Source organism: Calliphora vicina, chromosome 1 (genome assembly GCF_958450345.1).
Source record: "Calliphora vicina chromosome 1, idCalVici1.1, whole genome shotgun sequence".
In the NCBI taxonomy this organism is placed as follows: domain Eukaryota; kingdom Metazoa; phylum Arthropoda; class Insecta; order Diptera; family Calliphoridae; genus Calliphora; species Calliphora vicina.
Window position 1 is genome coordinate 123,445,726 of NC_088780.1, and position 14,511 is coordinate 123,460,236.

At 29.4% G+C, this 14,511-nt stretch overlaps 1 protein-coding gene across 2 annotated transcripts in view; it reads left to right on the plus strand.

Moving 5' to 3' along the window:
* The window catches only part of PKD (serine/threonine-protein kinase D3), an 80,985-nt gene that overhangs the window by 39,279 nt on the left and 27,195 nt on the right, over positions 1 to 14,511 (plus strand). Inside the window, exon 1 of one of the 2 annotated variants that reach the window (XM_065515710.1) lies at positions 5,265 to 5,392. The exons of the other annotated variant lie outside the window; for it this stretch is intronic. The gene's annotated coding sequence lies outside the window, so the exon portion shown is untranslated. Of the gene's footprint in view, positions 1 to 5,264; positions 5,393 to 14,511 lie in introns of those variants that run through there. 2 annotated transcript variants of the gene reach the window in all.

Genomic DNA, 14,511 nt, shown 5'->3' on the forward strand with positions numbered 1-14,511 from the left:
ATTGAGAACATACATTCTAATAATTGTACCTTGCTAATTCTACAATGCTGCAGACAGCTACTGCCGATGAACCCTATACGTGCGTGATTGATATTTTACTACACACTTATCAATCATCATTAAATTTTTTTTATTTTTTTTCAAAAAATATTTTATGTTTCTTTTATTTCATTTTCTTCAATGACTAAAACGTCAAATTTAAAACAAAATTTTTCAGAAAAAATTAATAAATTCATGTTATTGTTCATTTGAACAACTGTCAGCAGTATGAATTCATTTCAAAATCAAAACTATTTTGATATTGCATACTGCATTGTCTGATCATCAAAAAAAATCAAAAAATGATAATCAAAAATTTCAAATTTACCAACCCATGCTTATTGCATGAGCATGAGCAGTATGTGTCTACGGGCCCCTTCAAAGTTTTTGTTTGACGACTAAAATTCCGTTGTTGTTTCATTATGCATTAAACACATTCAAGACAACAGGCTACACGACTACACGAACACAAATTCTGCTGGTTACAGTTGTAGTCGTGTGGCAGCTACTGAATTATTTTAAAGACGACAGCTACAAAGTAAACAGCTGATTTATAATTCAGTGGTGCCACTTCAATAAAAAATAACCGTACAAAATTCCAAAGTAATTAAGACTGAAACAATTATTTTGAGTAAAAATATATATATGGTTATAATTAATTATGTACCTGTTATTAATTTATTTCAATATGGTTATCAGAAACTTCTCTTAATTAAGTAAAAAAAAATATATTTTTTTAAGCACTAATTTGATTTACATTTTTTTTATTATATTAGCAACACTATTTCTGTTTTGTAGTTGACAGAAATAGAAATTAGTTTAATTCGGCTACATCGGCATGAGTAGTCGTGTGGCCGTGTAGCTGTGCTGTCGTTAAAATAATCGTCTCCATATAAACGTGTGCATTTTATTTTTGACAGATTGAAGTTGGTAGCCTGCTGTCTTGAATGTGTTTAATGCATTATGATTAATAAATTTATCTGCCAAGAAAAATTGTCAGTTCACACGGTTGTCAGATTGTTGTATGGCAAAAATTGACAGATCCATTGTTAGACATTGTTTTTAAAAACATATGCACAGTGCAACTTAATTAGTTTCTAGCGAATCTACTAATTGCAAATGTCTAACTGATACCTGTGATTTATTGCCTCAAAAGCTGGTAATTGAGCCCACTGTGCCCTGGGATTATACGACTTCAGTGGTGGGGATGCCACTAACACCGCTGTTTCTTGCAGCTATTGCCTCTTCTTTCTTTATGTTAAGTGTTTTTATTTTTTTACTGTTGAGCTACGTTACGTTTTGTTTCTTTTGTTGTTGTTGTTTCTCTCACATAGATACACCAATACACTCGTCTCAAAACACATTCACATTGTGTAGGGGGGCTTTGGTATAGTCGAGAGAGCGAACGGGTATTCTATTCAATTCGATTCATTTAATGGTAAAACGAGTTTTCAAGTTAAGATTATTTTTCTGTTGTTTTTGTTTTTATTATTGTTGTATGTGCAAGTATTTGTTTCTTGTTGTTGTTTTTTTTATTTTATATATTTATTTTTATTTGAATATTTTTTTCATTCGTATAGAAAGAAACATTTTGCTACAACTATGATGATGTCGTTGTTATTGTTAATGGTCTTATTAATAACCCAGTGAACAAATTAGAAAGGAGTTAAGTATTAAATACATTAATTTAAAATAAAAATTGGAACAAATTAATTTTTAATAATAGATTTTAAAAAAAAATAAAAAAAATTTAATAATTATAAAAGTTACAGTGATTTTTTGTGATAAACGTAAGTAATAGAGTGGTTAGATTACTAACCACTTTGGCTGAAATAGGTTTTATATGTGTTGAAAGTGAATATAGAAGATATTTTGTTGGAAGTTATACCTTCTGATGGTGAATGTGTCTGCTGTCTTGAATCCGACAAAGAAGAGAGAAGGAACCAACCGATCTGATGATGTTCGGTGATATACCTTCGCGGTTCCAGTCATAAATTTTATGGTGATTTTGATTCGGATGATGGCATACCTCTGTCAAATTTGGATAATACTTCTGTTAGTCACTTATCTACACAAACTTGTGTGGTGAAACCGAAATGGGGAACAAATTCTCGATTGTAAGAGCCCTGTAATTAGAAATGAGGTGGGGGTTTTGCAAATGATATAATAGAATTGAAGTATGTCTCACCTACACAGCTATTTCGTTTGTATTGATCAGAAAATTTAGTCAATTGTATTAGCTTTCAAACAAATTTATAATTAATCGCCATGGTGGTTAGTCAACTAACCACCTCATTCAAAAAAAAAAAAAACTTTAGCTGTATATTTATTTGTTCGTATTTTTCATAATAAATTAACCTTAATTAAAATAAAAATGCAATTGTTTTGATTATAAATTTATACACATAAAACCCTGATTGAAAGAGTTATACCAACGTTCTTTGTGAATAAAAAAAGAATTGTTTCCAACCAGATATTATTGTGCCCAATCCAGCTAGCTGTTTGAAATTTTCCAAATATACTCTCTGTTTCTGAAGTTTGTTTGGTATTGAAAAGGGTACAGACATATCGTTCCACCTAGCCCCCTTACAGTATGAGCATTCATAAATAAATATGTTTATTATGCGTCAATCCTGATACAATTTAGCACAAATTAGTTCTAAATACTCTGATATTATACTGACAAGTATGGTGAAAATCGGGCAACATTTGTCCCTAGTCCCCTAACAAGTTGTTGAACATTCATAATTGTCTTATAATAATTAACATCGTGTTGAAATTGGACATAAAAAAGTTATATGAACCTTAATCATTCAATCAAATTTGGTAAGGATCGGTACATAACACAGGGCAACAAAGTCAAAAAAATATTAGAGGCTTTTTAAACCCCTACACAATTTTGATGTTTTGTGGTTCCAGTAGTACAAATATGGTCCAAATTTTAAATTCTATGGAAAGGTTTTTTTTAAAAAATTTTGTTTTCTAAAATTTCGAATTTTTGTAGATGTTTCTCTACATAATTTATGATAACTCAAAAAGGGTTAGTACGATATTACTGAAATAAACTGGTCAAATTTACATACCCTTCAATCTGTTTATATATTGCGTTTTAATCGGCACAGTAGTTCCGGAGTTATAATAACAAATTTAAGCAAAAAATATATTTTTTACATGAAAATAGCAAATTTTTTTGTTTTAAAAAACTCATGAAAAATCGAAAACGGCAGAAATGGTTCAGGTTTGTTACTTTATCACAAACCCACATATAATCGCAACAAAATGAGATATCGATCATAAAAATCGAGTGATTCTTATCGAATTTATTCACAATTGAATTCGCTCATTTTCACAAAATTTTTGTTTTTTGTTTGATATACATAAAATTGAGTAGTTAATAATCTTCTTTCGAATGATTGAATTTTGAAAATATTTTCCCCATGCTATGTACAAATTTTCACATATATATTGCGTTTTAATCGGCTAAAAAATTTAAAACGGCAGAAATTGTTCAGGTTTATTGCTTTATCGCAAACCCAAATAGAATAGCAACTAAATGAGATATCGATCATAAAAATCGATTCATTCTTTTCGAATTTATTCACAATTAAGTGAATTTGCTCATTTCCAAAAAAATCGCTCCAAATCGCTCCAGCCGTTCTCACGTGATGACATTATATACATGGACCATATCATTTTTATACCCTTCACCATGAGTGGCAAGGGTATATATAAGTTTGTCATTCCGTTTGTAATTTCCACATTTTTCATTTGCGACCGCATAAAGTATATATATTCTGGATCGTTATAGATAGCGGAATCGATATAGCCATGTCCGTCTGTGTGTTGAAATCAACTTTCCGAAGCCCCCAAATAACTTACATACACGATTCATACATCAATATCTCCGAAATTCTTCCGACTCGGTCACTATTTAAAATCGAGAAAATCGGTCCACAAATGGCTGAGATATAAGGAAAAAACTAGGACAACCTCGATTTTTTTACCTATTTTTGACCTTTGCAACGACGTATATAAGACCATAGTAAGTTGGACATACAATCGGTCAAAATCGGAAAAAATATTTTTTAACCCGAATTTTTTTTCATCAAAAATTTTTTTTTTGTCATAAATTCTTTTTCCAAAAAAATTAATTAAAGAAATTTAAAAAAAAAAAATTTGAAAAAACTTTTTTAAAAAAAAAATTAAAAACAATTTGGAAAAAAAAATTTTGATTTTGTTTAAATAAAAATGTTTAAAAAATAATATTTTTAAGTATAATTTGGTGAAGGGTAGCAATTACTAATGTTAGTTCGTCAAGTTTCTCCAACCCTGCCTGTTCTTATTGATTTGCAAATAAAATATCTAAATTTTTTACTGCATAGGGGCTTTTTTATTACAGTTGACTAGACTCAAAAAAGCCGGTTTTAGCCGTAATTTTTTTCTTTACAAACCATCTGCTGAAAATTTCGAATCGGATAAAAAAAAATCAGCCAAATTGCTCCAGCCGTTCTCACGTGATGCCATTACATACATGGACCATTTCATTTTTATATATATAGAAGATAGATAGAAGATGTGTTTTTCGGAAGTGATCCTCATATGGGAGCTAAAACCAATTATGGATCGATCTTAAAAAAATTTGGTACGGCGATTGCTATATATATTATGATATATATAGCGTTATTTATAAGATTTTCGTAGACTTTATATTGGGGCTATGGTGAAATATGGACCCAGCCAAACAAAATATTGTTTAGCGACCAATATTTCGATATCTTAAAAAAGGAATGGCAAGACAAAATCAGAAATAATTTAAGACCATTTCATTCGCAAGAAAGTTTACGAGCTTTCTTAAGCTTTCATTTAAAATTGAATTTCAATTCAAAATAAATTGTTTACTGGACAGACAAACTGCTCGAAATACTGAAACATAACATATCGGTAGTTGTGTGTGAGGGTATCTCTGTAAATGATGTTAAAGTGTTAGTACAACAACAATTGTTGTTGTTGTTTTTGTAGCAGTTGTATAGTTGTAGTAGTTTGTGTAGCAGTTGAGATATGCGGCTTTGAAATATTACCAAGTAGACGTCATTTTAGTTAAACTTTAGATTTGTGAAAGAAAGGTTTACAAAAAATTTCTTAAGAGTTTAATACAAAGAAAAAAGTTGTATTTCTAAAACAAATTAACACAAAAGAGAAAAAAGTAAAAAACAAATAATAAAACTAAAGTTTTCCAAGTTTTAAATAAAAAATAATTAAGATTTTAATAAAAAAAAATCAAGAAATTATTTTAAATTAAGTGGTTTTATAAAGTTTTTTAGTTGAACTATTGTATAAAAATCATACACCTAAGGTGAGTTCAACTAAAGCTAGAAGGAAGTGCAACTGAAAGAATTATGTAGTTTTAAGCTGATAATGATGAGGAAGATTTTTATTTTTTTTTAACCGCAAAACTAACAACAAGTTTTCTATTCATTTCATGTTTTTTTATTGGCTTCCCTCTTCATCTTTATTGCTTAGAGGAAACAATCTTAAGATGATTTTTTTGTTTCTCTTTCTCTTTGTTTTTGTGATGTTTGTGTTCGTTCTTTTAACTCTTTTAAGCCCATTGTGTTAGATTCAAAGCCTTTTAGCTGTAGATAATACGAGGGTGTATTTTTTCAGTTGTTTGCAATTGCTTGCATCTGAAGAATATGTTCGGATTCGTTTAGAACAGATCATTAGATAAGAAATTGTTTTTTTTTTTATTTTTGCAAAGATGTAAATTTGTAAATTACAAAAACATTTGGTACAAATTTCTGCGATCATAAATATGCCTTTAACATCCTTTCATTAGATGTTGATATAGCAATTATGTTTGCATGTATTAATTACGATCAAATTTTATCTGAAACTCCAACAGTTACTCCAACGAAGATAGAATTGTGATGAACTCTCTAGTCGGTTCAATTCACCCCATCTTGAGAGATTGTTATTAAGTCACGATTTTTGGACTCAAAAAGAGTTGGTCTATTGGAAAATGACTACGAGTGACAAATATTACTGCCATCCGCGAAAGAATAAATTGGATTTGAAGTAATCATGCCACAGCCAGTGAAATGCTTTCGGAATGTCCAGTAGATGAACGTTTGCAACTTTCCAACAATTCCAGATTGATATGAAAGGTAGAAACGGTTCCTAGCTGAACGAGCCAGCGTTGTGGAAAATTGTTTAGAATTAGTGCAGGAATAAAATCCTGACAAGAGGATTTCTTTTCGTTTAGTCCGGATAGAACTCTCTTGACTTCCCGAGTTCTGAAGAATGCTGTAGGCATAGAACAAGAGCTTTTTCTACTCTTCACAAAGGACCAGAAACTCTTGCTCTTTTTCGGGGCATCTAGCACACAATTGTTCCTGGACCAATTCCGAAATACCATATTTTTAGCAATTTCTTCTTGATATGAAAAATAATGTTCGGCAATTCGCACGTTTTTGTATATTGAAACAAGGTTATTTACTCGAAAGTAAAACGAACAAATCATGTGGATTCTATTTACATAACACAAAACTGGCTGCATATGGTACTAACTGAACCGACTTTCCATTTTTACTGATAAAAAAGCTTACACAAGTTCAAGTAACAAGTGATTTTAGCGACTTTAAAATAATGATGTTTTTAAATATGGCTGCATTTTAATGAACCCCTTTTGAGGGATTATATTTTGATAATCTTAAAAAAAAAGAACTTTTCTAGTTGTCCTCGATAATTTAAAAAAAATTATGAGTATGACTTTTTCTTTTTACCACTCTCTGACTGGATTGTTGCTGATTTAGTCTTTTCATAATAAATTTTCAGTGTTTGTTTGTCTTTCATTTTCATCATCATAGACTTTTCCTAAGAATTGTTAATACGCTGGTGTTAAAAAAGGAAAAATATTTCATAATTGTTGCTGAAGTTTAAGCTACACAATAAAATGTCTAAAGATTTGTTTCAACGGTTGGGTGCATCCAGTCCCTCCATTTATTCGGGTTTCATTTCATTTAATTTCTGTCGTTATTGTTTTTGTCATGAACATCATCTTTGGAGCATCATCCTAAATAAAGAATAGAAAAATCGTGAAAATTCTTTTGTCACGTTTATATCTATCTATGAGTGTATGTGAGTGTGTTAGTGTGTTTATTTTCCAATAAACTTGTGAACAATAAACAACAACAGAAACAAACAAAAACAACAATTACTGCTACCACTTTGTACATTCATTCATTTATACAATCATGTGTTTGTATCTATGTGTATAAATATGTCTGTACTATATATGGCTAAGTGTGTGTCTGTCTGCATGTATGGCTCCAAACATTCTTTCATTCTTCATCATTTTTTTCTTCTCTTTTTTGGTTTTTCGCATAACCATATATACATAAGTAAGTAGGTACAGAAACTCTTGGGAAGACAATAACAAAAAAAAAAACGTTAAGAAAGAATGGAGAAAAAAAACAAAGTTTTTTAGAAAGTTGTTTATGTGACTTGGTTAACGTTATTTCTACTCTATGTTATTCTCTCTCGATATCTCTCTCTGTCTGGCTTCATTTGTAATTCTCTTTATTGCAGCTTTTAGTTTACTTTTAGTTTGATAATGCCAGATAATTTTATGTTAAGAATAATCGAAAATTTTTGTTAACAACTTAAAAAGTATTGAAATATTACTGTTGGTATCTTCTAGATTTCGTTGGAATACTTGATTTAAGTTTCGGATTAAACCAAAAAATGGTTTTTGAAAGTTTTTTCTATTAAGAGGAAAGGTACACAAGACTCAGCTTAAGCTATGTTTCCGCATACAGCGTAATCGGCACCGAAAACGAAATTCCATACATTTGCACCGACAAAAAGTTCGTTTTAGAACATTTTTTCGGTGCAAATGTATGGAATTTCGTTTTTGGTGCCGATTACGGTGTATGCGGAAACGTAGCTTTAGTCGAATATAAACAAAATTTTAATGATATCTAAAATTTTGCAGTCTAAACTGGAAAATGCGTTCGTCAAAACTAAATCAGGCCATTGGCAATAAATTTGGTTGTCATCACGAAACTGGTTTCTCTGTGTAGTTTTAAATTACAAAATGATCTTGTTATGGCATATTAAATTCGTCCTAACTTTTCGATAACAAAGTTTTCCTCGACCATTTTTTCAAAACGTTCGATGATTGAGAATTATTTACTTTTTACTTGATAAATTCAAAAGCAAAAGTAAGCCGACGCTTATGAAACAACTCACAACAGTTAATTCAATTTCAGAATCCTTGTTATCATGCCCACAGTCTTCTTCAGCAACAATCTAATATCTTAAATATGAAGACATTTCAAAAAGTAAACATACCAACGATTTTTGTGTTACTTCAATTGGCAGTTTCCGGTTTCGTTCTCAATTAGTTCCCAACTAGTTAAAGGAAATATGTTTATTACCTATTTGCACTTAAAAACGTTTCGCGGTTACATCATGTATTGCTCTAATGGCAACTTTGATATCGTCAATGATCACAACAAACTTAAGTGGATGGAAGGTCTACGTGGTAATTCGATTTGTTTTAATTGGAACATTTTCGAATTGTAGATGTTTTAAATTCGATTTTCTATAGCAATTTCCAAATAAAATATTTCTTGGTTTCAATGCCAAATACAAATACATCAGTAGCCGATCGTGGCACTATTTTATCAATCCTCATGATTATCATTAACGACTGATCAGGTCGAATAATTTCTAAAATTTATCTTTGATTATTCTGATCCAGCTTGATTTCTTTAAAGATTTTGGGATATAGTTTTACTTCCAAATTGGAGATCTTAAATAAAAAAATATTGGTCTTCTAGTGATTATTTTTTTATTTGCTGAAACACTGGAAATCACTTCTTCCAAATCAAACTTTGTCAAATCTGTTTATAAAACAAAACTCTTTTCTTACTGAATTGGTTCATTAAAGCTCCTTGATAACTTTTTAAGTTCTAGAGTTGTGTCGTTCATGAACGATATCGTTTATTTTAACGATTCAGGTAACTAAATAGTGGCAACTGCAAGAAAATTTCAAGTACGCACGTTGTTTTGGAATATCACACACACCCATCTGAGTAGACCATTAGAAAATTGTACCAACATCGAACTTTTTGAGAATTTTGTGGCAGCAAAGCCTTCATACTTGAAGGTTTGAGTGATATCAACAACGAATCATTAGCAATATCTATCTAGATTCGTTATTTTTAGAATTCACAGATTAAAATTCAAATTAACTTTCGAAAAATTATATATTTTGGTCAGACGGATGTTTTTGAAATTGTTTTGTAGTTGTAGCACGACTGCCACTACCTTATCGTCTCATTCGTTAAAGTGAACAGTTTTATATTGTTCAAGAGATTCTTGAAGACAAATTTTTACTTAATTAATACTGTCTTATAAGTCCATAATGGTAGGAAAAATCTGATTTTTAACCGACTTTGGAGGTGTTTGGCATAGATTCATACATAGTATCAGTTACCTTACTAGCTACCTAACTGGTTACTTGCTCAGCTACATAACTAGTTATTTTAACATGTACGGATGATAATTGAACTTGAATAGTTAGTTAAAAAGACATCTCATAAACAGTTCTTTCGACAACTATCATATAAAATAAGTACTTTCTAAAGTGCAGTAAAAAATAAATGTTTAAAGTGACTACACTCTAGATTACTTAGATACACTTAAGTGACAATTATCACATGGGATGTATAAAATAACCAATTGTCCTATCTCTGCACTACAAAGAGCACATACGTGTTAAATGACCCAAAATATATAAATAGGAGTCAATTACTGTATATGAGGGATATACTAACTACTTGCTTAACTGCGTTGGACGTTCTTCAAAAATCACGGGATCGCTCATCTCTATTATCTACCGCCCAGTGTTAACGCCAGGGTTGAAGGTTGCTAGATCTAGCGATTTTATTTTCATATAGCCATACAAAAATGGCTAGATTTAATGTAGCCGGAAGATTTAGCCATTTTATTATGTCCTAGCGTTTTTTATTTTAAACTTTTCTTGAACATTTTTGAAAATTTTTAAAAATGAAACAATATTTTTCATCAAATGGCAATGAAAGTCATTTTAAAAAAATTCTTTTCAATTCATCTACAGGCGAATGTAGATGATTTGATGAGAATATTATTGGTTTTATGTAAACAGGCTGCAAAATTGTTTCCAAAGCTAACACATCAGACATATTCAAAAATTGTTTAGTTATCAATTTAAATTAGTTTAATTTATAGAAAGGAACAAATTATTATATATATTACAATTTTTTGATCTGCTATAATACCTTCACCTTCATGAGAAGGGTATATATAAGTTTGTCATTCCGTTTGTAATTTCCACAATATAATTTTCCGACCCTATGAAGTATATATATTCTGGATTCTTATAGATAGCGGAGTCGATTAAGCCATGTCCGTCTGTCTGTCTGTTGAAATCAATTTTCTGAAGAGCACAGATATCTTCGGGATCCAAATCTTCAATAATTCTATCAGACATGCTTTCGAGTTTCCTATTTAAAATCAGCAAAATCGGTGCACAAAAGGCTGAAATATGAGGAAAAAACCAGGACAACCACGAATTTTGACCTATTTTTGACCTATATCTGGATTACTAAGTCATTAATATAGACAATATGGATATCTAATGATGGATATTTCAAAGGCCTTTGCAACGACGCACAGTGGTATGAAAATAAAAAAAGAGGGAAATAAATCTGTAACTTCTAAACCCTTACGCCGATTTGAATGAAATTTAACACGCACAAAGAGGAAGTGTAGTCGAGTTTAAGTTTTGAATTTGGACCTCAAGGAGCGGGACCAGGGGTTGCCAAAGTAGGACACCTCGGGTATGTTCAATTTTTAAAATGATCCTATTTCTTCGTTTGTGTTCCGATTTAAAAAAAGTGCTAGGTAAATTCTCAGCGAGTTGTTTAGTTTTCCCTAATTTATTTGACACGTAAAAAACATAAGGTAGACATGTTATATATCAATGGATAGAGATTTTGTCTACTTTTCAAAAATGTATATAACTTTTGACAATTAAAAAATTCATGGAATACTTTTTTGAAAAATATGACAAAAAATGCTTTTTATTGAATTTTGCATAGATACAAATTTTTCAAATTGATAAAATTATTATTTATGAATATTTTTTAATGAAATTTCACAGTTATGTAGATTTTTCTATTTAAAATAAAAACAAATTTTGAAATTTGTTATCAAGTATCCCGTAATTCCTAAAAAAATCTTGAAAAATCCCAAAAATGGGATTTTTCGTTTTTTGGCTATAATATCCATACCAGGGCCGGGGTTATTGGAACCCTTTACAAGATAATTAAGAACTTATTGGGCCATCTAAAATAGGTTACTATATTTTGATATCGAGTATGCGATTTGAGAATTTTTGCCCTAAAGTTGAATTTTACATAAAAAATAGGCATTTTTTGAATGGACCTGATCCCGTCGGTATTAAAAATTATAAATGTTTTTTCATTTAAAATATTTGGCGTAAAGTTAGCTTTTCAAAAAGTACAAATTCATTATACATCCTCTTAGAAATTTTTTAGATAACTTAAAAAGAATAAAAGTACTTTTTTCCCAAAAAAATTGCGAAAAATCGCCTTTTTTAATTTTTTTATATTCAAATGCATGTAACTTTGGACTCAGTCATGATTTTTAAACACTTCTTTCTTTATTTGATATATGTATAGATCTATTGTTAATCCTATAAAAGAAAAATGGATAAAATCAGAGATTATTTGGAACCGCGGTCACCAAAAAACTGGTGTAGGGTGGGTAAAAAATGTTGAAAATTAAATTTTCAAATGCGAATATCTCCTAAGCTATAAGAGATAATTGATAGCGGTTTTATGTAGTGCTCGACGAGGAGATTCTGCATGTGTAATTTTTTTTTAAATCGGAACACAAACGAAGAAATAGGATCATTTTAAAAATTGAACATACCCGAGGTGTCCTACTTTTTAAAATTCAAAAAAAAATTAAATTTAAAAATAAAAATTTTTTAAATTTAAAAAACAACTTTGGAAAAAAAAATAAATTTTGTTTACCTAAAAATATTTAAAATTTGTATTTTAAAGTATAATTTGGTGAAGGGTATATAAGATTCTGCACGGCCGAATATAGCTCTCTTACTTGTTAATTCTAAATTTAGCCATTTTCTGAGCTGAAGAGTTGACAACCTTGGTTAATGGTAAATTTATTCGGTATTCGGCTGCGCCAAATCTTATATACCCTTCTCTAAATTATACTTTAAAATAAAAAGTTTAAATATGTTTAGGTAAACAAAATTTAAAAAAAAAAATTCTGAAATTTTAAATATCTTTTTTTTAATTTAAAGGTGAACAAAATTTTTTATTTAGACACACGGTGAATATGCTTCAGAAAGCAATTTTTAGACAATTTAAATTGATGGCTGTGGCACCACTTTTATGTTTTATGTTGGTGATAAATGGTAGATTTTTGGCAAAAATTTGTTAAGATCAATTATTTTCCAGTGGCAACATTGATGGGCATGACAGTTTTGATAAATAAACAATGCTCAATGCTCTTATTTAGGTATGGCTGTTACAAACTCTTCTGTTCTCATTGTCTCTCCCCACCGCTTTTCAGACAGCATACACTTAATATGGTGTTAAATGAAATTGTTGCTGTTGTTGCCATTATGTTGTATGTATTTTGAGATTGTTGTCATTCTCTTACCTCATTAAATACTTTTTCTGACCACTTAAAAATATTTCTAAAGAATTTTTGTTTGCTTTCAGTTATTTCATAAAGTAACTGCATTCCATTATTAAAATAGGGAAATTGTTTGCCCAAATTGTTGAAAAACTAATAAAAAAAATATTATTTATTATTTTCAACCAAAAATGTATTTATAACTATTATTTATAACTACTATTACTTATGTTTATTTAAATATGTACAAGTAGGATTTTGGTTTTTTTATTAAAATAAAATCAATTTATGCAGCTGCTTTTTAGGTATGATATTCAATTGATTTGTCTAGATACAAGTATTTTGAGATACTCTAATACCATCACAATTTTAGTTTCAGTATCTGTATGACGGCTGCCTGTATTCACATGTATGTATGGGGGTATATGACTAATAAAAAATTGTTTTGGGTTTTTTGTGATTTTTTTTTTTGTCGTTTGTTCCTCATTGCGATATTGTTAGTGCTGCTGTTGTTATGGTAGATTTATTTTAATTTTATCACAATTTTAAAATCAAATCGAAAATTAAATATAAATTAAACTCTTTACGTATAGAAAAAAAGAAATACAATAACAACGCAAGTATTGTATCATTCATTACACAGGGCAACAAAATCGAAAAAAATTTTAGAGGCTTTTTAAACCACTACACAATTTTGATGTATCGTGGTTCCAGTAGTACAAATATGGTCCAAATTTTAAATTCTATGGATAGATTTTTTTTTAATTTTTTTTTTTTCTAAAATTGTGAATTTTTGTAGATAACTCAACTAAATAATTTATGATAACTCAAAAAGGGTTAGTCTGGTATTACTGAAATAAACTTGGAAAAGTTCAAATTTACATAACATTTAATCTGTTTATATATTGCGTTTTAATCAGCTCGTAATTTCGGAGTTATAACAACAAATTGAAGCAAAAAATATATTTTTTACGTGAAAAATGCAATTTTTTTTTTGTTTTATAAAAATCATGAAAAATCGAAATCGGCAGAAATTGTTCAGATTTATTGCATTATCAAAAAGCCGCATGTAATAGGAACAAAATGAGATATCGATCATAAAAATCGATTGATTCTTTTCAAATTTATTCACAATTAAGTGAATTTGCTCATTTTCATAAAATTTTACTTTTTCGTTTGATAAACATAAAATTGAGTAGTTAGTGTTCTTATTTCGATTGATTGAATTGTGAAAACATTTTCCCCATGCTATATAAAAATTTTCACATATATATTGAGTTTCAATCGGCTCAGTAGTTTCGGAGTTATAATAACAAATTGAAGCAAAAATTATATTTTTTACGTGAAAAATGCATTTTTTTTTTGTTTTATAAAAATCATGAAAAATCGAAAATGGCAGAAATTGTTCAGATTTGTTGCATTATTGAAAAGCCACATGTAATATGAACAAAATGAGATATCGATCATAAACACCGATTGATTCTTTTCAAATTTATTCACAATTAAGTGAATTCGCATATTTTCAGAAAATTTTATGTGCGTACAAGCGTGTTTGTACTTTAATTGTGAATAAATTCGAAAATAATTAATCGATTTTTATGATCGATATCTCATTTAGTCGCTATTATATTTGGGTTTGCGATAAAGCAATAAACCTAAGCCATTTCTGCCGTTTCGATTTTTCATGAGTTTTTTAAAACAAACAAATTTACTATTTTCACGTAAAAAATAAATTTT